A 22899-nucleotide genomic window follows, 5' to 3' on the forward strand; every position below is an offset into this window, starting at 1 on the left:
GATGTGTTGGCACAGGCTGCCCAGGGAGGTTCCTTCACTGGAGTTGTTCCAGAGCTATGGAGATGTGGCACTGAAGGACATGGTCAGTGGGCACGGTGGGATGGGTTGGGTTGGACTTGGTGATCTCAGAGGTGCTTTACAACCTTCATGATGCTATGATTCAATGATTCTGTGAAAAAGTAGGGCTCATTTCAGCTGACATTGGCAATCTGAAGTCTGATATGTTGTCAAAGCTGGATAAATTATTTTATTAATCTTTGGACATTCTGGATTTTAAGATGTTCAACATCTGATCTAGCTTTTTTGTTGTTGTTATTATTATTTTTCCACTCTGATTTTGTTTAGATGTGGAAAATCAATAAATATCCCAGCAAAAAGCATTTCTGGAAGGTTAGGGTGCATGGAGCCACATTATCCATTAAAAATGTCTGCAGGGCACTCTTCCCAGTCAGTAGACGAAGGGGTGGGATTTCTCTCATCTTCATAGCAGATGTCTGAAAATTATTTAAGTCTGTGCTAGTCAGTCAGTTTTCCCTTTGTAGTGAAGGGAGCCTCCAGACGGTCGTTCACTCCTTGGCCTCCAGGATCAATTTCATTAAATTCTTCAAAAAAAAAAAAAAAAAAAAGGGGGTAAAACAAATAAAAAACAGGCAAATGGGTCCTCCAGTGCATCAGGACAGGTAGGATTTGAAGACTCCCAGCTGCTATTGTCCCTGAGGATGTCAGGTATTTTCTAAGTCCATTTTACCTCTCTCTTCTCACCAGAAACTCTCTTAACCCCAGCCCTTTGCAGCTGATTTACAGACCCTGCAAGTCAAAATGCAAAGCCAGGTGCTTTAAGTGCACTCTGCAAGAGAGGGTTAAGTTACAATAACTGACTTACTAGCACTGGCGTTAGCTCACATAGGAGAAAAAATATGCTGATCCAATTCTATACATCTTGGCAAGAGATGGGAAGAGCAATGCAGGGTTTCTAGGAAAGCACAAGGAAAGTCACTGTTTAGAAAGCTGATCTGACAAATTTTACTTTTTTTTTTTCTCTCTCTCTCTCTCGCATTATTTTTTTCCTGGATTCACACAAAACCACAGAGGCCAGGAGGTATTTACTTCAGTATCTGCCACAGCGCACAGAAATGAACCCTGGTCCAAAAAAGAAGCTCTTTGCAGATGAGCTTATATACGCTGAGCATTTCTGTGGCCTTCTTCAATTCAATGAGTCCTGAAGTGCAGTGAGCACAAGACATGTTTTTCTGAAGGATCAACCTTGCAGAAAGCTAGACTGCAGATCCATACATCTCTCTGCTATGACCTGAAAATCGGTGTCAAGCCCCTACATTACCCTTGTAAATTTAGTCAGACTGGAAGAGCTCTGATTGACTGGGAGGTGGGAGCCCCACTCCCACCTGCCTCTGCCTCTCAGTTTCTTCTCTTCCTACAATATATCTGGACCTCATCCAGGCATGCATGGCCTTAGTCATAGAATCATAGAGTCATGAAGGTTGGAAAAGACCTCTAAGATCCCCAAGTCCAACCCCAAGCCACCCCACCATGCCCAGTGACCATGTCCCTCAGTGCCACATCTCCACAGCCCTTGAACACCTCCAGGGATGGTGACCACACCACATCCCTGGGCTGCCTGTGCCAGTGCATCATTGCTCTTTCTGAGAAGAAAGTCCTGGCTAGTCCTGGCTATACAGCAGCACTTATCCCATTCTCCTGTTTCCCAAAGTGTTTGGCTGCACACCAGTAAAGAAGGCTGGGATCCTGGTTGAGTGTAAATGAGGAAAGCTTTAGCTCTGCTTTTCTGCATGCTGGATGCTTCTGCTGAGACATTTCCTCTGGTACGTGCAGCTGCAAACTGTCATTTTCTGGAGTATGTGAAAGCAAAGGGAACAAGGATTTCTTAAAGCTTTGTTTCCTTCCATCATCAAAATGGAAACTAGTGGATAATTCTTTTACTGACATTTGATAATGAATATACAAGTAAATGTTGATGTTCAAAATTGAAGGAAAAGGTAGAAGTGACCAATGTCTTAAGGATGTGAAGTCTTTTATAACTTTGCTTCAGTGCAAATAAAGCTCTGGGGAGTCTGTAGATGAAAGTCCAGCATGGGCACAAGTTTAGGAACACTGTGGTGGAATGGAGACTCTCTGTCTCATTACCTGCACAGAATGCTTGGATGTGATTACTACTAACTTATCTAATTTGTATAAGATAAGCAGGCATATCTACTGCTGAAACAACATTCTCTTGTTTAATATAAAACAATAGCTCTTCGCTGCTTTGAACAACCTGGCTTTCTGATTTCTGAAATACTCCATGTTTTCGCCAGAGATATATTTTTGGGGCAATTATTTAGTTTATTTGATTTAAATTTTATCTATTTTATTTTATTTAACAGTTTTATCTAATGTCTCCTACCATCGTACCTAAAGTAAAGCTTAGCATGCATGTCTGTTATTTTCATTCATGTTCTGTTACATCACTGCTTACACTGATTTCTTACATAATTTTAATGATATGTTAATATACAGTCTTCCTAAATTAAGATTAACGGACACATCTGCAGTCTTCTCTGACAAATTCGGCAGAGAGTTGAAGGTATAATCTATTTCTAAGACCTTTAAGAACAAAAATCAATATTATATTTTTATCATCAAATAGAGATCACAGAATCACAGAGAGCTGTAGGGTTTGGAAGGGATCTCTAGAGATCATCGAGTCCAACCCCAACTGAAATGATCCAGCTCTTCCTGTGATGGAGCCCTCTCATGAGTTCAGCATTGAGAATAGTTATTGGATGGGAAAATTGGTGGCAAATCACAGCTCTGAGCACTCATTAGTCTGAACACTCTGGGAGATACTGTAACACTACATGAACAAAAGTCTGTATTGGGCAGGGCTTGGGAAGAACACCTTGAGTTCTGCAAGCATGAGAATGTGACTTTTCCCCACTGTCGTTCTTCTGCTGAGAATGTTATGATTTAAGTAATTCTCTAACACAAGAGAGAATTCTCTAACACTATGTTGGCAGCAGCAGAGGAAATCTCCTTGATCTGTCTGAAGGGGCTTGGAAATGTTTTCACAAAATAAGAGACACATCTTTTCTGTTTCAATATATGAAAGAGAGGAAGATAGATCTGCTGCAGAAGTTTCAGATGTAAATAAGAGTTCATTGTTTGGCAAAAAACCCTGCTCAAGTGACCTCATTTGCCTGGGGACGCTGGACAAAGGATTGTGAATGGTTTACTGAGTTGCCTTGCTGTCACCTAGACAGCCGTGACTTGACCTCAAACCCATTGTAATGAGAAGTACAAGTTTATTTAGCCAGCTTAAGGTCTGTTTCACTGACCTCACTACAGTGGAGAAAGGGCAGACTCTTCCCTGAGCACAGGTGTTTAGTACCTTCCAAGGCTCTTGGGAGGCTGAGACATCCCCACAAGGCTGGTGGAAAACAGAAAGGTCTAGTAGAAGACTCATGGTCCTCCCAGTGCAGGAGACCAGCTGGAATACCTGAAAACATCTCAGATAGCATTGGATGCCTATATTTAAGCAAATGAATTAAGGCCCGTAATCACCACGGCCAGCTTAGGTAGAAGGGGGATGACTCTCCATCTGGAATTCAAATTGCCCCAGCTTACCCTCATGAGGTTATGAGCATGCCCTTTGTCCAACTGCCATCCCAGCTGGGAAAAGGAAGCAGTAATCACTGCATTTACTTACTTGCATTTTCCAAATAAGTGGACAAAGTCCGAGCGGGTACAACCAAAATGTGCAAATCCAAACAGTGTATGAGATTTTCTCTCACACTTTATTGTACATGGAGTTTTGTTTTTTTAATGCATCCCACTCACTGAAAGACCAGTAATTAAGAGGAAATCTCAGGTTTGTTTTTAAAAAGAAAATAAAGTAATAATCCTCAGAAGGAACCTTCAAAAGTCAAAATGGAAAAATTTCCAGTACGAGAAGGCAAAAGAGCCTACATTTATTTTTGTAAAAGTCTGATGAATTTTAAGTTGATAATATACTTGGGATGGGAGGTAGAAAGCAGAGAGAGGGCTGACTCATGTTTTTTAAATGCTCGGGGTTAGCACCAGTGTGTTTGGCAAATTCTTATGTGTACTTAATATGTGTGAAGGAAATTATAATTGGTCCATAGATGATTTGTTAACTAAAAATAGGGCTAAAGCTGTAAAAATATTTGTAACATAAAATTTAACCAACTCTTCATCATTCTTTAGTGCTTTTCTCAAAACACAGCGCTAACTATGGGGTCTCTAAACACCTCTCCATGGTAATTTATTTGAGGGTTGATGGCAAAGCTGAAGATGCATTTCAGCACATTGGGCGAGATCTGTAGAGGCAGTTAAACTATACAAGGACCTACCAAGCTAATAGGGCAACTCCTTCTCAATCAGAACACTGAACTGCCTCACTGATTTCAATGTCCTTCGCACCATATTTTCTTTCCAGCTCTAATTTATGTAATCTTCCTGCCAGTGAGATTCTCTTGGCTACTTTTTTTTCTGAGACAACAGCAAAAGCCTGCTTGGACGCACATTGTCTGTGCACCCTACAGGAATGTTCCCAGGTGACTTTGCCATTAAAGAGGAATCCTGTGTGAGCCCATGTGGTGGTCCCTCTCATCACATGTCATGTCATCTTATATGCAGGGAAACTCTCAGTCTGCCTATGAAGCAGACTGAAAGTCCAGTTGAAGTTGATGGAAATAATCCTCTCTTGACCCTCATGAGCTTTGGCTCCTCTCCAGGCTCATGATGTTCACACCTCCTTAATGCAACCTCTGGCACTTGAGTAATGTAAAGCTGGGCTGGGGGAAAATGGCAGGTAACGCAGCGTAACAGCCACCCTGGAGGAGACGAGGTGGTTGGATTTTCCCAGCTCTGCTGCTCCCTGGTTGAGAGCAGAGTTTATGAAGTGCTCCTCCTCTGAATGCATCCAAACTGATGCTGTGCCTGTGACCAGAACTTGAGCTGCTGCTGACACTTCGCCGGTGACCTCAGCGTTGCTCTCCTCTCTCCTCTCCACAAGCTCTGCTCCCTCCCACTCACCCCCTCTTGCTCCTCTCCCCACCCCCATGACAGCACCGTGGCTGGTTCCAAAAATCTGTCAGTTCCTACCCCTGAAATTATAGGCAACGTTTTGCAAAATGGTGGAGGCCTGCTCAGTGTTATTTCCCCATCACTCCTCACTTGCCCTTCAGTAATACGTGAAAGAACTTGGACAAATCCCACAAATTCCTCTGCTCCCCTCTTTTTGCCTTCCCATCTTATCTCTCTTATTCTGCACTGCACCATCGTGCTCCCAACCTCCCTCCCTCCCAGTCCTTGTCAAACAGCAAGAGCAAAATCAATGGCCATTAACTGTATAATCATATAGTCATATCATTTTATAAGTCATATAATCTTAATTTTTTTTCAGTCCACATCTAGAAATGGAATGCACATATATGTGAAAATGTTACTTTCACATTGAGATTTGCGTCATGTTGCACAAGATATGGAGAGCCTTAGAGGAAAGCCATCAGGGAATGGGAGCGAACTGTAAGCTTTCCAAAAAAAAATTAAAAATTAAAAATTTAATTAATGGAAACTTACGGTTCCTTAAGGAGAAAATGCACAGTTGAATGAAAAAGGCTGTAGTTTGAACCTATTTTCTCCTTAAGGAACTGAGTTCTGCTCTTGACAAGCACTGGATGGAATTACGGGCCACTACTTTACTTGATATGAAATCAACAGTCACCTATAAAAACAGAGATCATGGCCTGAACAGGCAACCAGCCCAAGAGAAAGAGCTTGTGTTCACTTGGGAACACAAACAGACTGTCTCAGCCTCTGTACATAGCTAGAAAAATTTGTTTGTGAGAAATTTCTCTGTAGCTGTAACCAAGTCTCCTTGCTTTCTATGAATGGCCTTGCTTATCCTGACACATGATGCTTTCTTGTATCCCTCTTCCCTCCTTTATATATATGGCCATGGTACTAAGGGGTCATGTGGACATCTTCTGGCTGGCCACCGTTGGTACTGAAGACTTGGTGGAGACTCTACTGGCCTGACACCATTTTAATGTGAGTACCTCTCTATTAAACTCATGAATCTGAGCTCACCTCCACATCTGCTCTTCAGGATCTGTAAACCTTAAGCGGAACCACTGGCACTTTTGCATTACGCATAGGTCCATGAAAACTTACACTTATTTAGCTAATCACATGCCCCTACCCTACCCATGCCTAGCATGGTCTAGTTTGAATAGGCCTAGATCACTCTTGTCAAAAATGCTGTGATAATTCCTCCATGGGGCAACTGGCATATGATTCAACTATGATCCCATCTCCTCTCCTCCAAATTGTTCATTTCATTTTTGACCTACGCGTAATGCAAAAGTGCCAGCGGTTCTGCTTAAGGTTTACAGATCCTGAAGAACAGATGTGGAGTTGTTCTTAGATGGACCCATTAGGTGCTTTGTTATGATCATTAATTTTTCTATGCTATCATAAAGATAAACTATGATAAACTTCTGCATATATCACTAAGGTCTCTTTCCTTTCGAAACTGATTGTTGCATGGAAACTAACTCCTGGAAATTTTCCCTTTCTGTGCTGACTCAAATAGCATCCAAACACGACTTGAGAGTCTGTCAGCTCATCTAGACTAATATCAGATAAATTGGCCCAGTATATCCAATAGTGCATGAAGTGTGGGCTGATATTGGTCCATATTCCCTGGACAACACTGAAAAATAAGTAGCATAGACAATCAAGTCTCTGCCTCTAAAAACAGCCCTATGAATCTTAATTTTGCTTGTAGTGGAATTTTGAGGTACTGGTAAGTGAAAGTAAAGCTCTGTGGAAATGGCAGTTCCCTCCATGAAAGTTGTGCCTTCTTAACATTCAGTGCTAACTAAACAGACTTGAATTTAAGGCTTTAAACCGAGAACCAACGGTCAGTTTACTAAAAAAATGTCCACATGACAATGAAGTCTAACATTTGGCCCATTTATTTTCAAGAAGCAAGGTCACCATTAGCTCCTCTGTGTGCATTTGACATCCACAAAACAAAGATTTTGTCTTTTTTCTTTAGGAAGGAAACATCACTCAGCCATCAGTATCAACAATTTCAAGTGCGTTTCAGCAAATGGACGTCGATGGTCTATATTCCTCTACTTAACAGGTAGGCAGAGATGGACATCTTTTGCTATACCACTGAGATTAGAGCTAAAAGGACAACCTGTACTGGAGGTTATAAGGGCTGTTCTTTGTGTTTCTTATCGGTGCTGCATTGCCTCCCAGTATGACAGCGAGATTCACCCAGACTTTGGCTATCAAGATTCTCCTGGATGGTTGGGCAGCTGGTGGAGTCCAGTTGAATTAAAAATAAATATTGTGCTGGTGTTTTGGAGGGAGACCCACCATTCCTAGGAGATTAGTAGATGAGCTACTGTCAGCTATACTGCTGGAATGCAGGAGCGATGCCTTTCTCTGGAAAGAAAACATACAGCAAACACCCTGGATACATGCATTATTTCTCTTTCCTCCCAACTTTGTCAGTGTGTGAGTGCCAAATTGGTGCCAATTCAGGTCACTGCACACAGCAGCTCAGAAAAGAAACAGAACAAAAACCTTGGGGAATTCAGCAGAGTGGAGCAGTCCAGGCTTCTGTAGCTGCAGCAGCAGGTGGGCAGCGTTAACGGGGCTTGGCTGTCTTCAGCTGTTTTGAACATTTGCTACTAGAAAGAGATGTTCAGAGGTCATGTCTGTGTTATGAGGGAGCGCTGTTTCTGGTCTGGGATATTAGTCATTAATTAAGAGCAGGTGTTGGTTGTCTAGACAACTATGTGGGATAGCCGGAAAGAAGTGGATTTTCAGGTGATTACTAGCAAAGGGTTGGAAATTAACCACTTAACAATCTTCATTCTGTTCTACTTTGTTTTAATTTACTATGTTTAACCATGAAATATCACTTTTTCTCTGGAAGTCAATTGTTCTATACATACAGGACATCATCTGCAGGACATGCCATGATTCTTCATCATGAAGTGCAAATCAGGCCAGAACCTTGTAAGATCTCACTCTGTTTGTGTTTTCAGAGAAAAATGTCCCCCAATCATCAGTATCAATAATTTCAAGTGTGTCTCAGTGGATGCAGTCTGGATAAGTATATACAAACGTGCATATGTATACCCACAATTTGCCCTGCAATATTCTGAGTTTGCAACTATTAGAGAGGAAGAGACTTCATGGCCTAATGTTTTGACCAGTGTATAGTAATTTTTGAGTTCCTGCATTTTATTTTGTTGAACCTCTTCACCCCTCTGGTTCCTGACGACAGATTTGTTTGGCATCTGGTCCCATAACCCCTTAGTAGGTAACTTAGGTTAAAAAGTAAGGAAGGTAATAAAAGTGTTACAAGCAAAAGAGGCAAAAATTGCACACAAAACAATCCTGCAAAGGATATATTCAATCTTGGAAATATGGTAGGAGTGATGTGACTCTCTGAACTTCCTTCAGTTCCTGCACTGCACCAAGGAATGGATCATATTGCTCCAGATCATTTTCTGATGTAGAAATAAGTTGAAAGACGCACTTACCGATGGGTTACATTAATGACAGTGCTCTGTTTTAATTGTGTCTCAAGTTTTCCACTTGTAGTATTCACATATTCCTTTAATTAATTCATAAAAGACATAAGAATCCTTTGGTAGGAGAGGTGGTTTATCGCCTGTTACTTGGTTCTGACATTTTGTTGCCTTTACTTAGCCAGAGATCCCATCCCATCAAGTGATATCACCAGATGGGTGATACCACCCATCTATGGAGGAAGGGGGAAATTTGGGCTGTAAGAGTTTATCATCTTGTTGGCATAAATCTGAGCTCAACAGAAGTGCAACTGAGAGCACCCGGAAATCTATTTGATACTCATTGTTCAATTTAGGACAGGTGAGTAACTCACCTTGGTAGAAGCCAAATCTTACCATGGTTTAATGACATTGCTTTTGATTTGTGTCTTCTAATCTGAGATGTGTGAAAGGCAACAACAGATCCCTTCTGCTGCCTAGCTAGAAGACACTTCTGACTGTGCAATAATACACATAAGAGCTACTAACAAAGACCAGGAGCTACAACAATGACATGGTTGTGAGAGCAAGAGGAAACACCAATATCCTGTGACACTCTACAAAGACCAGGTTGGGTTCTCCATGGAAGAGGATGAGGCTTCTGATTCAGTTTGCTAGGTGTAAATTGCCTTTAGTGTGGGCATCCTGGCAGACAGTCTCAGAGCTCTCAAAACCTTGGAGTTACCAATCTCTGTGTAGCAGGAGAACGTTTCTGAGATGCACTACTCAAAGTTGCTGGCCTCTGTAGAAGATGAGATATCAGGGAAAACAGGTATTTGAGCTGGGCAGGTATGGCTGTTCCTTAGTCATATTCCTATTTATTTTTTCTACTTCATTATATCTTAAAGCCATGTAACTGTACCTCATTTATCTGGATGTTCAGACACCTGTTAGCTTACATGGAAGCTGGTGGAAGGAAAATAAAAAGAAAGAAAAAGAACAATTTTCTTAATTAATACTAGCTAGTATTTCTGATCTTTTGCAGTAAATGTGAAATTTTGTTCTGTAATTAAGGATCATACTTGACTTTAGTAATTTTTTGCCAGGACTTAAGCATATGCTTAACATACAGTACATGTTCAGATTCTGCGCTGAGCAAAGGCTTTGATTTCAGATTTTTTTTTCTTTCACCCTTTCTCATCCCTTTTCTCATCTGCTATTTCTAATCTAGGCTTGCCTTGTATAAATAAATCCCAAATTGACGTCATTTGTCTGTGGTATGGAACACTGTTTATGTTGAATCAGGTTTACTGTTTTGTTAGCATGGAAAGCAACCTGAATGGTCCAGGTGCAGAAGCCTGAAGCTTAGTGGCTTGAAACAAACATGTGGATTGATCCAGTCAACTTCTTACATTAATTAACTGTACTTCTTAACTGTTCTCCTTTTCTGTTCACCTCCCTCACCTCCAGCTCCTTTGGTAAATGAAAACATAATCTTGATTGATGCAGTATAGCTCTGCTTTTGGTCTGACACAGAACTGAAGAGTGGGTTTTGCTTGGCAAAGCAAAGTATTGCTAAGGTTGTTGAAAACGGTGTGTAATTGCTACGTGATTTTTTCCCTCTTTTGTTTCTTGCCCTCACTGATGAAATCAACATAGATCTGTAAATGAGGTGTGTCTAATTTGAACTACTGAGTGCTTTATTGGTGATAGATTTGCTGTAACTATTTCCTGAAGATATTTGTTTTCTTTTCCCCACTTACGCTGAGAGTTGGGCCATGATTCTTCAATAGAAAGGCCATTTAAAAAGTCTATTTCCAGCTGAAACAGCTCTAGTCTTTACTAACATATATATTTGTTTAAGGGACTTACAGAGAAGAAAAATACCAAAAATAACCTCTGAAACTACAAGTCTTCAATCAGAACTTGGTTGTTTGGGCTCCATTAACAGCTTTGCCACAAGTTTCCTCAGTTTACTTGTGGAATGGTGCAAAACATAAAATCACTCCCTTTGTCTTATTTCTCAGTGCTGGCCATTCTGCATAGCAGATTTAAATTACAATGCATAATAACTGTCTGTAATTGAGTGTCATTTAAGGGTCCTTCTGAAATGCCAGAACGGTTATACATTTATATATATATATATGTACAATAATCAAACCTTTAATCTCTCAGTGCCTTGATCTGTAAGGCCCACGATAATGCTTGCTTTGTCTCTAAGCTCTTTGATGCAGCCTGGTTCCAAACCCATTGTTTTGGGGAGGGCTTTGCTGAGAGAGGACCTTGTTCTTTGTGGGACCTTCTTCCACTCTTGACTCAAACACAGCATATGCCGAAACTGTAAGTGACATTGCAAAACGATGCACTTGCCTATTAGGTAGGGCTAAAACAACTGCTGTCCCATTCAGTGTCCAAAAATGAATGGGTTTCTCTTAGAAACTGGCTATTCAATACTATATATTATTGGTGAAGTTTGGGTTTTTGCCCCTGGCTAATCTTCTGAAAGCTGTTCAACCCCTGATCTGACAGTAGAACAATGACCGTCGCCTTTGACTTCTCTGTGACACTCATATTTCACTACAGCAAAGCAGTTCCTTTCAACCCTTTCTCATTTGTGGACATAGTGAGAATTTCTAATGCTGAAATATACCCTGAGCTGAAAATTTCTCCCTGATAATTTGGATCTTTTTGTCAACATGGATCAGAAGCAGAAACTGCATTTGATTTTCTACAGAACTTATGGGAAGAGGAATCCCCAGTGGCGAGACAAAGGGCTGGTTCTTAGAGGTTGTCACTCTATAGCATTAAAAAAAACAAGAGTAAAAATAATAGTAACTAAAACGTTCCACCCTCATCTCTTGCAAATAAGACTAATGGGGTAGAACTCATCTCTCGTTAGAGAGGTGAAGACCTGGTATCTTTTGTGGTTCTAGATGCCTTCCACTTTCAGTGAGGCTGCTAGGAGTGGCTGGGTACAGGGACGGGCCGATGCATTTTGAACTCTAACAGAATTTGATGAATTAAATTCTCTTCTAATATGTAATTCCCTGAGGTGCCTTTGAAATGACCAGAAATCTGCCCTCCTCAGGGTGGTTTGAGCCTCAAAGGACCTCACATGTTTTCTAAACTGGGTTTTCTTCCCCATTCCCTGTTCCCCACTTAATTTTAGGGGTTGGTTCACCAGCCAACTTGCTGTCTTCCTCCCCACCATTATTCAGTGAAGATCTTTGCAGGGACCTCCATCTTAGGGTATGTCCTAACTGCAAATTCAAGGAAAGACAGTGTTCATACAGAAGGTGTAGAGCACCATGACTGGATCCTGGAGCTGGCTCAGTGTTGGGAATGATGACGGCACCACAGTGCTGCTGAAATGAACAGGAATTGGTCACTCAAGGACGGAAAAATTACAAGCTTTTCCTTTTCCTGTATTTTTTCCTTTCTACCTAAATATCAGAATATGAAATAATAACGAAAATATGTTAAATTAAAGAAGAGAAAAGCAGGTAAATAGAAATTGTATTTTAGTTTCCTATGCCTTTTGATGCAGAAACTATGATTCCATTTTGAGGGAGAAGGGAAGGAAGGAGATAAATTTTTCAGTGAGCTTTCACCAACACAAGCTCAAGTTTGTTTTTTTTTGCAGTACTTGGGACCCTGTGGCACACTGAAAGTCGTGGAGGCAAGGAAGATGCTAAACATCACTTTGTGATGCAGATGATAGAAGTTTGGCCTGTGGGCATGAGTAGAATTCTAGTAGCCTGATGCAAACCCCAAATGAGTCTGCTACAGCAGACTCAAAAACTATTTGACCCCAGACAAATTTATATCTCCCTGGGTTAATGACTCAAGGGAACAGCCTTGTCTGTTGCTCCAGCTTTCTAACTCCTTGTGATTTACCTTCCTCACTGGGATGTTCCCAAGCCAGCTCTAACTCCTCCCAGATTCCTGCTGACCGTGATCCCTTTTCTTGTGGTGCTTAGCAGTTTTTCTGGAGAGAGTCTCAGTAGGGACAGTCTTTGCACTGTAAGCTGATCCAGCCGTCAGGTTGGAAGGTTGAGCCTGCCTGAAGAATTTGGAAGAGGGGTTTCTAAACTTCTCGATGCATAAACCATGTGAGCATATGGTCATAAATCCTGTAAGCTTGAGCACTTAGTGGTGATACGATAGCAGTTGATGGACTCTCTGGATAATGCTGCTGTAATGTAAGGTGAATGCAGCAGGGAGAGACTGGAGCCTCAGGGTCAGCTCCACAGGCTTTGCTCTCTTAGGCAATGTGGCACATGTCCACTGTACACACAGACAGCTCCAGAATTCAGCAATACCTCTAGGCAACTGCTTATTGAACTCCCCAGCAGAGTGCCTGCAAAGAGGAGTTTCTGGGAGAGGAGCCCTCGTTTTCTTGCAACACAGCTGAAAGATTCCCCCTTGCTTTCCCCTTCCATAGAGCATCTGTTAAGACATCTCATCCCTTCCCTGAAGCACAACTTGTGTTAAAGTTCTGGCATTCGTGTCAGGCACTGTGTATTCCCCGTGAACATCAGGGCCCAGAATACCAGCCCGTGTGCCAACAAGAAGATATTAATGAGGATTTTTCTGATTTGCTTCCCTCTGATTACAAGCTGATTGTGGTGTTTCCTACTGGGGCTTACTGAGTAGCGCCGCCCCCTGCCTCCCCTCTCATATGTCCTGGGGATGAAGAGGCTAATCCTTTACATTAACCAGCCCATTAACTATTGTGCCTGTAAAAACACCCAGCCTGTCACAATTACTCCTGGCCCTGTTCCCTCCTGCCCATCAACTTGATCGAAGATAATGTGTAACGGGATAGCGTGGTGCTGCGTGCTGTTGACACTAGGAAGAAAGATCCCAGGGCTGAAGTGCCACTCAGGTTACAGATGAGCTGGAAAATCCACCCACTCATGAGGGTGGTGACAGCTTTGTATACAAACTCTTGCTGCCCGCGATACTGAGATTGTGGAGGCTGAAAGACTGCAAGTGCTTGACGGGCAGGACTTTGACGAGAGCCAACAGGGAGCAGGATTGGGTGGATGTCTCTGGAGGTCAGCTGGGTCATCTCTTTTTTAAACTTTCATGCTATAGCATAAGTGGAATAAGTTATCAGCTTAAGATAAATCAAATGAGGAACCTGCTTACTGTGCAGCTCTAATTTTTGTCATTCAGACCAAAGAGCAGACCGAGAAATTGAATGTACAACTACGCTGTTGTGGCCATGGGTTGCTCTTGCATACTTGCACTCATCAGGATGGGATTGGTTGAATTTCTGCAAACCTTGACTGAGATGCCTGGCAGTGTGCTGCAGTAGCTGAGGCATTGAACCCAAACCATGTGGCATCAGCAGAGCCAGACCCAGGAACCTGGTTTTGTCCTCTTGATTCTGATACCAGCATTACCCACATCATTGTGTCATCTCTTATAGGTAGTTTTAGAAGTGCTTCAAGGCAGGACTTAAACATTGGCCTCTCTTCTGTTTTCTTCTCTCTCCTCTCTTCTCTTTTCTTCTCTTTTCTCTTTTCTCTCTTCTCCCTTTTCCTCTTTCTTTTCCTCTTCCTTTTCCTCTTCCTCTTCCTTTTTTTTTTCTTTTTCCTTTATGCCAAGAAGTGTATTTTTTTTTTTAATGGAAAAAGGTTAAAATGTCAACTTCCAGCCAGAGGTGGCTCACTCCAAAGCAGAACATTTCAATTTGATCAGCTGGCACAGAGAGTTCTGTTTCAAATCATTTTTGACAGCAAGTTAAACCACATTTCTACCTCAGCTTGAAGCTGGTCTCCCCATTGGCCCATTCCATTTCTCTTGAAAGCAACATGCTTTTCTCTACCTGAAAACCAAATAAAACAGGTGAGTGCATGAATCACTGGGGCATGAACTTGACTCAGAGGAGAGAAGTAGGTATTAGGATTTTCAGAATATACCAACAAAGGAAAAGTTTGAGTCTCACTTGATCTGAAAGCTGCTGTTGCAGCTAGCTTTGTTGAACTGAAATGCAATATTGCATTTTCAGTAGTAATAAAATATTTTGTTTCCAGTAAAAACAAGCAAGTGTTTTAGAATTAATGTTCTGTGAAAAGGTTTGAAATATCCCCTATTTCAGTTTGGGATGACAACAACTGTAGGAAAGCCAGGACTGTCTTGAAGGACAGAAATACTGTGGTGCACTTTAACGTTCATATGACAGCTGACAAAGCACAACTTTAATGTTGGCTGGGATTTTCCATGAAATTGTAGCAGTAATATAAAATAAAGGCTTCTGAAGTACTCAGAGCCGAGCTTGCTTTCCTGGGAGGGATGAAATATGCTGGAATGTGGAGCAGTTTTTAGAATATAAACTCAGAAAAAGATTATCGATATTTAGATGGAAGAAGACCACACAAACTGTCTTTATTTTTTCTTGTGCATGGCTGTTTGTAATTGATGTTGTGCAATGCAGCTCCTCTTGCTAACACAGAGAGAATGGAGCAACAGAAGATAGCACGCCACAGGGTTTCTGGGGACTCAGCACCATCTTTGAAGGGTCATTCTATGATCTGGGCACTACCATTCCTTCCTGGGGGTTCCTCAAACACTTGAAACGTTTTTCTTATTGCAGCTATCCTTTTGAACTCAAAATCTTCTGATATTAAAGGAAGTCCAGCAAACATATAATACCAGCACAGAAGATGCTACTGGTTTCACTATGAATAAGCAGTTGTAGTAATAACTGTTGGACTGAAGGAGGATGAAAGGTAGAGTTCAGCAGGCCAGAGTGAGTTTATGGTGTCAGGAATGCTGCTTGGCCTCAGAGAGAGCATTCTGCTGGAAACAGCTGATGTCAGCTTAGGAGGGATATAAAATTCAGAGAACACTTTGAAAAGAACTGCTCCTCATTACGCGTTCAGGTCAGTAGTTCCTTACCCAACAAAGACAGGGCCATGTGTTCAGGATTGTGGAATCTAAATAGATTCTGTTTCCTATGCCTAAACAAGCTGAATACTCAACAATCCTGGATTTCAGGTGATATCTTTTCTGCTCTTATCTTTGTTTGCAATGGCAGTTACGTTGCAAATGAAAACATTAAGGAACACTTGCAAACAAAGCAACAAAAACAAAGAGAAAGCCTAATAACACAACGTGGGTAAGCACTTCTGTGGATAAGAAGAATATATAAAATATATAGGAAAATTAAATTATATGGCCTCAATTTATAATTGACATTTCAGAAGCAATGACTCTGGGCTATCTTTTATTCAGTTAGCACACCTAGACTTCCATAAAGAAATGCTGGGACTGTTGGGACCCTGAGATACAAGAGACAGCTGCAGAATTTGTATTAAGATCTAATGACTTTTTATATCCCGAGTAAGAACTATTTTCATTTTAAATTTTTTTTTAAACGATGCATTTGCAAATAAAAGGGAATGACAGTGGAGGTATAATTATTTAAATATGTCTCAGTTTAGTTACTTCTAACTTAACGTCAAGAGCAAGAGCTCTGTTTTCTTGCTCCTGCCCCATCACCCATGAACAGCTAATGGTTCATGACACAATGCCAAACACTTCTTTTCAGCATTTTAGATGCCAACCAGCTGCTCAAGTGAAGCACAATTTCATACCCAAACACAAAATTACTGGTCCTATTTTTTGTTCAAAAAAAAAAAAAAAGGGGCCTGCCTACCAAGGAACTTGTCTTATTTATTTTCTGCATTTGTCTTTTTCCCCGGCTCCATGTCTCCAATCTAATAAAAAAACACTGACTTGCCCTACTATCTTTGCTGACTGTCCTATTTCAGTGAGGTTGCATTTCCACAAATAGGCACAGGTGTTGCAATTCCCCATGATGAAATATCTGGAAGTCAGTCAGCAACTACTGTAAGCGAGATGCACCTTGCTTCCTCTGTGTTGGGTGTGGGGGAATTAAGCTCCTAGAACGAACTTCAGAATGCCAGAACCACAGGTGATAACGACTCTAATCACTAACTCTAAATGGAATGATGCTGGGAGGTCAGAGCTGTTTCAGGGCTATAATTATGCATGTTGGTGAAAAACACGTTCAGATAAAGAAACATTTTCCTCCTCTAAGCAGATTTTGGGGAAGCTTTCTGAGTATTTATATCTTATTTCAGGTATCAAAAACCTTGACAAGAGGCTACTATTTACTGAATTACACAGCTAAACTCTGCTTACCTCTGTTCTTCAAGCCCAATAATCTTGCAAGATTGATGCAACATTAGCAGGAGAGAAGAGAAGCGTTCATTTCCAAACTATTGTTTAATTATTTAGGGTGCTTTTTGAGCTTCTTCAGGGATTAGTTAAAAGTCTTGGTGTTACTTATGGGAGCTTGATGACAACAAGGTTTCAGGTTTTACATTAGGAAAAATTTCTTTTCCAAAAGAGTGGTCAGCAGCTGGAAGGAAGCACCCAGGGAAGTGGGGAAGTCACCATCCCTGGAGGTGTTCAAGAAACATCTAGATGTTGTACTGAGGGACATGGTTTAGTGGGGACATATTGGTGGTAGATGGGTGGTTGGACTGGATGATCTCAGGGGTCTTTTCCAACCTTGGTGAATCTATGATTCTGTGACAGTGGTGGTCTTTGAAATCAGTTTGATCTAAGTGTGCTGGATGCTATCTGTATGTATGTGTGTATATTACTGCAGAAATAAGTGCCAATATATCTCTTTTCTTGCCATAAGGAGGAAAATAGGTGTGGATCACTCTGCCAATATTTGCTTTTATCACTTGCTATTTGCAAATCTGGTGAACTAAGGAACATCAAGCAGTGCAGGCATAGATAATAAACCTAATTTAGATTCAGAGACCTCAGTGGCCAAAGGCAGGAAAGGTATGTCTGTATGTGTTTGTGTGATAGAGGAATGAATTTGGAAAATAGAAGTAGCTATAGTGTGGTGATACAAGACCTCCAACCTGGAGCCTATAGGAACATAGACACTTTTGCTTCTCAGCTGCTGGAGTCTTACTTTATTGTTGTTCATTTCTATTCCTTTAATAAGGAATCCTGAATTGAACTCCTTACATGCTTAGTGCACTCTGCCTTTGGCTGCCTTACTGAGGCTTTCCCTTGTAAACTCTGGAGTGAATTGTTCAGTCTGCTGGACTGGAGTTAGAAAAACCCTGGAGCAGCTCTTATACTCACTGGCGAGGCTGCAATTCTGCACTGCCATGGCCAGGATAGCCTGCTTTTGCTTCTTGACTCACCAAGCTATCCGTTTCACTGGCTGGTTCGAGCCACGTGCTCCCTGCATTCTTTTGGTCACAGGGGCGTAGGAAACGGCCTTACCACTCAACTTATATAATGAAATACCACGGCAAAAGCCAACTGCGATTTTGTCGTTAAACTTCGATGCCTCCTCGCTCAGCCCTCCCTTCCTCCTCGCTTTCCTGCCTTGAGTCTACGCTTGTAAAACCGGCAGTGAGTCTGCCGCAGAAATCATTAATCCAGCACGGGAGGGAGGTCTGTGCGCGTACATTGCTGACATGGGCTTTCATCAGTGTGTTTGCACGGCTTTGCTAGCCTGGGCTTTCCCCTTAAGGGCTTGGGAATGCGTGGTGGTGGACCCAGGCGAAGACTTGGCCCGCCAAAACGGAGGGCTTTGTGGTTCCAGTAACCACTGGCTCCAACTGAAGACAGAGAGCCAGGGGGGAGGCACGTGGGTGAAGAAGGAATTTCCACCGCAGAATGATGTTGGTTTTGTGATTCAATACAATCGAGCGGCTTTTTTTTATTATTATTATTTTTTTTTCCTGTCTAGAGAGAAATTGGAAGTGATTCTCCTACAATGGAGAGAGGCATTGGAGAGGGGCATTGCTGTGCGCTGAGGCTCCAACCTGCCACAGCATGGAAAGAAGCAATTCAAAGACTTAGAGCTCAGGATTGCTCAAAAAAAATGTGTCCCATTTTTATAGCAGAGCCAAGAAAAGCATGGGCCTAGGGAACAGGTGGGCTCCCTTTTCTCTAAAGCCGAGGTGCTGGTGATGGATCTGCATAGAAAAGCTATGGCAAAGCGGTTGTCTCACACATTGCTTTAATCCTCCATAGTTGCTCAACAGCAACTTTAGTTTTGGGGTAGTTTATGCCATTTAGAACATTACCTTATGGTATGCTGTCTCTACAGAGCAATCAGACTTGCTGCTCCATCAGTGCACCCACTTGTGTCTGGAAGCTTTCTGAACAGATTGTTTCTGTGTTGAAAATACCTTTTTTTTTTTTTTTTTTTTTTTCCCCACGAATAAAACTTTTGGGAAAAAAACCCCACAAAAACGTGGCTTTTAGCAGGCTGCAATATGCAAACATATGTGTGAATCTGGGCATATGCAAATGTAGCATTTTGTAGGATGGAAGTGTTGTTCTGTCTTCATTTTCTCGGGAAAGAGAACTAACAGTTTTCACACTGTCATGACTTTTTATTTTGAAGGTTTTTGATGTGTTGTAATAGTCATAACGTTTTAAACGATGATAATAAGTTAAGTCAATTTTTTTCTTTTGAAAACTTTTGATTTTAATCCAAAGGGTTAGGTCCTCTCCCCTGAAGAAGTACCTTTCAGGTTATTTGATATTATTGACAGTGATTTTTCTCTTCAAATATTATGAACTACTTTAGGAAGCAAAAGTTCGTATTTTCACGCAGGCCTATAAACATCTCAGATGCAGACAAGATATATGCCACTTTTCTTCTTATGGTGACCATCAAGACCTCATTAACAGTTGAGTGGAAATTACACCGCATGACTGAAGAATGTGCACTTCTGCCATGTGTGCATAATAAAAGTCTTATGTAAATACCGCTGATATCAAACCTGTGAGCTGTGAGTTCTTTCTAACTCTCAGCAGCAAGAAGCAGTAGAGTCACGGGCTAGCAACCACTCTATTCTACACACAAAATGTGCAATAGGAATTAAGATTTTACTTAATGCTACAGCATTACCCAGAGAATCTACAGAGTAAGGTCGAAGGGTATGGAGAAGGATCAGAGTCATACAAGTTTGGTCATATAGAAATCCTGGTCTACTTAAGGGACTAGAAGCATGATGATTATCCAAACACGGCTTTCTGCCTAGATGGGCTTCTTCTGCACTGTGTCATGAAGGCATATCCCTGTTTTCGTGCTGAAAAACAGCAAAATAAGGATTTGGGCTCAATGAAGGACAGCGTGAATGAAGGAACTGAAAAACTAACTTATATGTGATCATGTCTGAATACTGTTTTGTGCCTTTTGGGACATTCCATGCTGAGAAAGAAAAGGGTCAGTGTCTGATGACTCTGGAGTGCTGAATCATATATCTTAAGGAAGAGAAATTACCACAGACCTCACAAGTGTGATGCTGCAGTAGGAGATGTCTTGAGGACACGGCTGAATAGTAAGTAGAGCATAAGGAACATGGTGGGCAGGGAGAAAAAGACTGAGAACAGTGCATAAGGATGCCTGTAAGGAGGAGAAGATCATTTATAATGTACATGGGCATGTCTGAGGCAGATATGCCAAGGTCTCTTTATAATGAACAGGGAGCTAGTCAATATAGCAAGTAGCGTCTAGAGTGCAATTTATCCCTAAAAATATATCATCTGACTCATGGCATGAAAGTACTGTATTCTCTCCAATACTCTGAAAACAGTTGAGGGAGGCGAATTCAGATGGAGAAGTAAACACTGAAAGTTAAGGGAGACAAGCTTTGGTTCTCATACTACTTATAGAGGGAAAAAAAATAATTAAAAAAAAAAGGAAGATAATTAAGTAGCAATAGACAAAGGAAAAACTAATGCAAAGTAAGTGAGAGCAGAGGTGACTCTTTGGAAAGGTAGAAAGATATGAGAGATAAGAAACCAAGGCATCAGAATGAAGTTGTTTATAGGCCTCTAGAAGGAAAGGAATTAAAATAACCACACGTATTCCAGCTTCAGCAATTGGTGAAGTGCAACTTTAGCTGAAGTACTGAAAATTCACAGAGCTTCTTACACAGCTGATAAAGACTAAAAAGGACATGGAAGTTGGGGCTTAAGTCTGCCGTGTATTTGATAACATCTCAGTGGTATAATTCAAGCCACTGCTTGTGAACTGCCAGCTGCAAAGCTGAACTCAGGCTCCTTAAGGTTCTCAAGGAGAGTTTAAATATCCATTATGATCTCCTAGGACACTATAGAAACTCTGCCTTTTTTTTTTTGCTAGAAGATACAGGAGAACTCCTCAGTAACAACTCAGATGAACGATGGTTACTCCTTTTACTGGCAATTTCTGCCCAAGACACAAATAAAGAGGCTTTGCAAGCAAATAGAATCCCATCCAACATGCTCTATTAATGCTCGTGGTACATTACTACTTACAAGAAGAGACTTTGACCATGAATGGTCCCATAAAAAAGCTCCATTATGGGACAGATTAGTGACTGGTAAAAAACAAAATCTCCAGAGATGCTGATTCACTCGAGTTGAGGATATATCCCCTGTTTTCTGCTTGGAAAATTAGACAAATGGCAACGTACGTGAAGGCTCAGCCTTGTCTGGAAATACCATCTGGTGAAGGTACAGTGGTGCACCTGGCAATGGTTGAGTGGGTAATCACAACCACATGATGATTACCAAAGGGAATAAGGTGTCCTTCCCTTTGCAAGGATCTTCTGTTGGGTTTGAAACGGCTCCCTCTCTTATGCGTCTCAAGAGGAAAATGAATGTGAAAGAAGACATTCATGTGTATGTCTGTCGTTCTTTTCAGGTAAACAAGGATCTCCAAATTTTTCATCTGTAGCATTTTTCCAAGTAATTTAACAGCAGTCAAGCCTGTTTATTGAAACTGCTCTTTTTTTTTTCTTCTTTCTTACTTTTTTTTTCCCCTACAATTTCTCTCCAGAAGCACTCACAAAAGCCCCAATCCTGATTTCCCGAACTACTGCAGCCGTGATCCTGACTTGCAGCACTAAGCCTCCTGTTCATAACAGCACCTGACCAGGAGCCTGGGCAGCCAGGAGCTTTCCTCTGGCTGCAGACTTGAGCTCATGATGGGTATGGACTCAGCAGTGACAGGGTCCTCCAAGCATCCCCCTTCCTATCCCTTTGCCACCACTGTTCCAGGATTTGCCTCCTTTCTTCCTAGTAGCAACGTACAGGGTTGCACCATCCTGCTGCTCCATAAACAACAACAAAATGAGCTTATAACTTTAAGCCTCCAAATGAAATAAGAAGCTAATTTGCCCCATTGCAGTGCTTGCCATCTGTAAGAATTAGTCCCAGGGGGAAATGAATAGAGCCATTATTCCTACTGTGCTCTTGGCTGTGTAATTCCTACAGTGGTGAAACAGTAGACAGCGAGAGGAAAAACATAATACTTGTGTGACCGGCCTGCCATTGGCTGAGCGAGGTTGTGTATATCTTGTTCATGAAATGAAGAGTCGGGCAGACAGCTTAAGGGGTGACAGACTTCAATGTCCAAAATGCTTCTTAGGCACCAAGTAATTAAAGCACTGTGTGGAACGGATAACAGAGCTAGGAGGCAAGTTAAAGGTTCATTTATTGATGTCTGAGGCTTGTGAATGTCTCTGCTGCAAACCATGGAAAATATCGGCCTGTGACTGCAATTATATTTATGCTCCCTCAGAAAATCTCTTGCTCCCTTTCTATGTCTCCTGTGTTCTCCTTTTGTTGGAGATGATGTTAAAAGTGAAGCATGACAGCCTGTTAACCCCCGCTGGTCTATCCGAGAGGCATCGTTCTTGCCAGAAGAGCCTGGATTCTCCTCTGGTGGAAACTGGCCCCATTCCCATTTTATACTACGTGAGGATATGGCCTCTAATTTTTCAGCTGAGCCAAGCCCAAGCCATGAAGTAAAAGGTTCATAAAGTAAGATTTTCCAGTCTTAAGTAAATGTTACTTTATCTGAGAGGAATGAACAAGAATGAGCGAAAGCACAAGGAGGAGAGCAGTGAGATGTCTCTGCTGGGTGCCTGTCCCGAGCATAAAATGGGTTGCTGTCTCTGATCGCAACCAAGTAAATATTGCCCCTTGGAAAGGAAGAAGTTACATCCAAGAGGGGAAGTCGGCTGCAATCAAAGCTTGCACATAGAAATGCAAGTACCACTTACATATAAGGAGTGAGACACAGGGAAAATCATTTTTTGTGGTATAAACCCTCTGGTATAATACCAGGACTCCCAGTTCAGGAACTTTGCACTCCAACCTCTTGATTTCCCTTCTCCTGTTTGTCTTGATTCTTTTAAGACTTTGGTGGTGAAGAACTAAGTGAGTCTACTCATGACAGGAACTCCCTAATCTGGGCTAGGTGCACCAGTTCTACATTTGAAATGGAGAATCAAAGAGCTGGGGA

At 41.6% G+C, this 22899-nt stretch overlaps 1 long non-coding RNA gene across 2 annotated transcripts in view; it reads left to right on the forward strand.

The window, feature by feature from the left end:
* The window catches only part of LOC110394286, a 34304-nt gene continuing 17359 nt past the window's right edge, over positions 5955-22899 (forward strand). For both annotated transcript variants that reach the window (XR_002435521.1, XR_002435522.1), the window contains exons 1-2: positions 5955-6090; positions 7103-7192. This is a non-coding gene — a long non-coding RNA (uncharacterized LOC110394286). The remainder of the gene's footprint in view (positions 6091-7102; positions 7193-22899) is intronic.

The sequence above is a fragment of the Numida meleagris genome, chromosome 2, assembly GCF_002078875.1.
Source record: "Numida meleagris isolate 19003 breed g44 Domestic line chromosome 2, NumMel1.0, whole genome shotgun sequence".
NCBI classification, from domain to species: Eukaryota; Metazoa; Chordata; class Aves; order Galliformes; family Numididae; genus Numida; species Numida meleagris.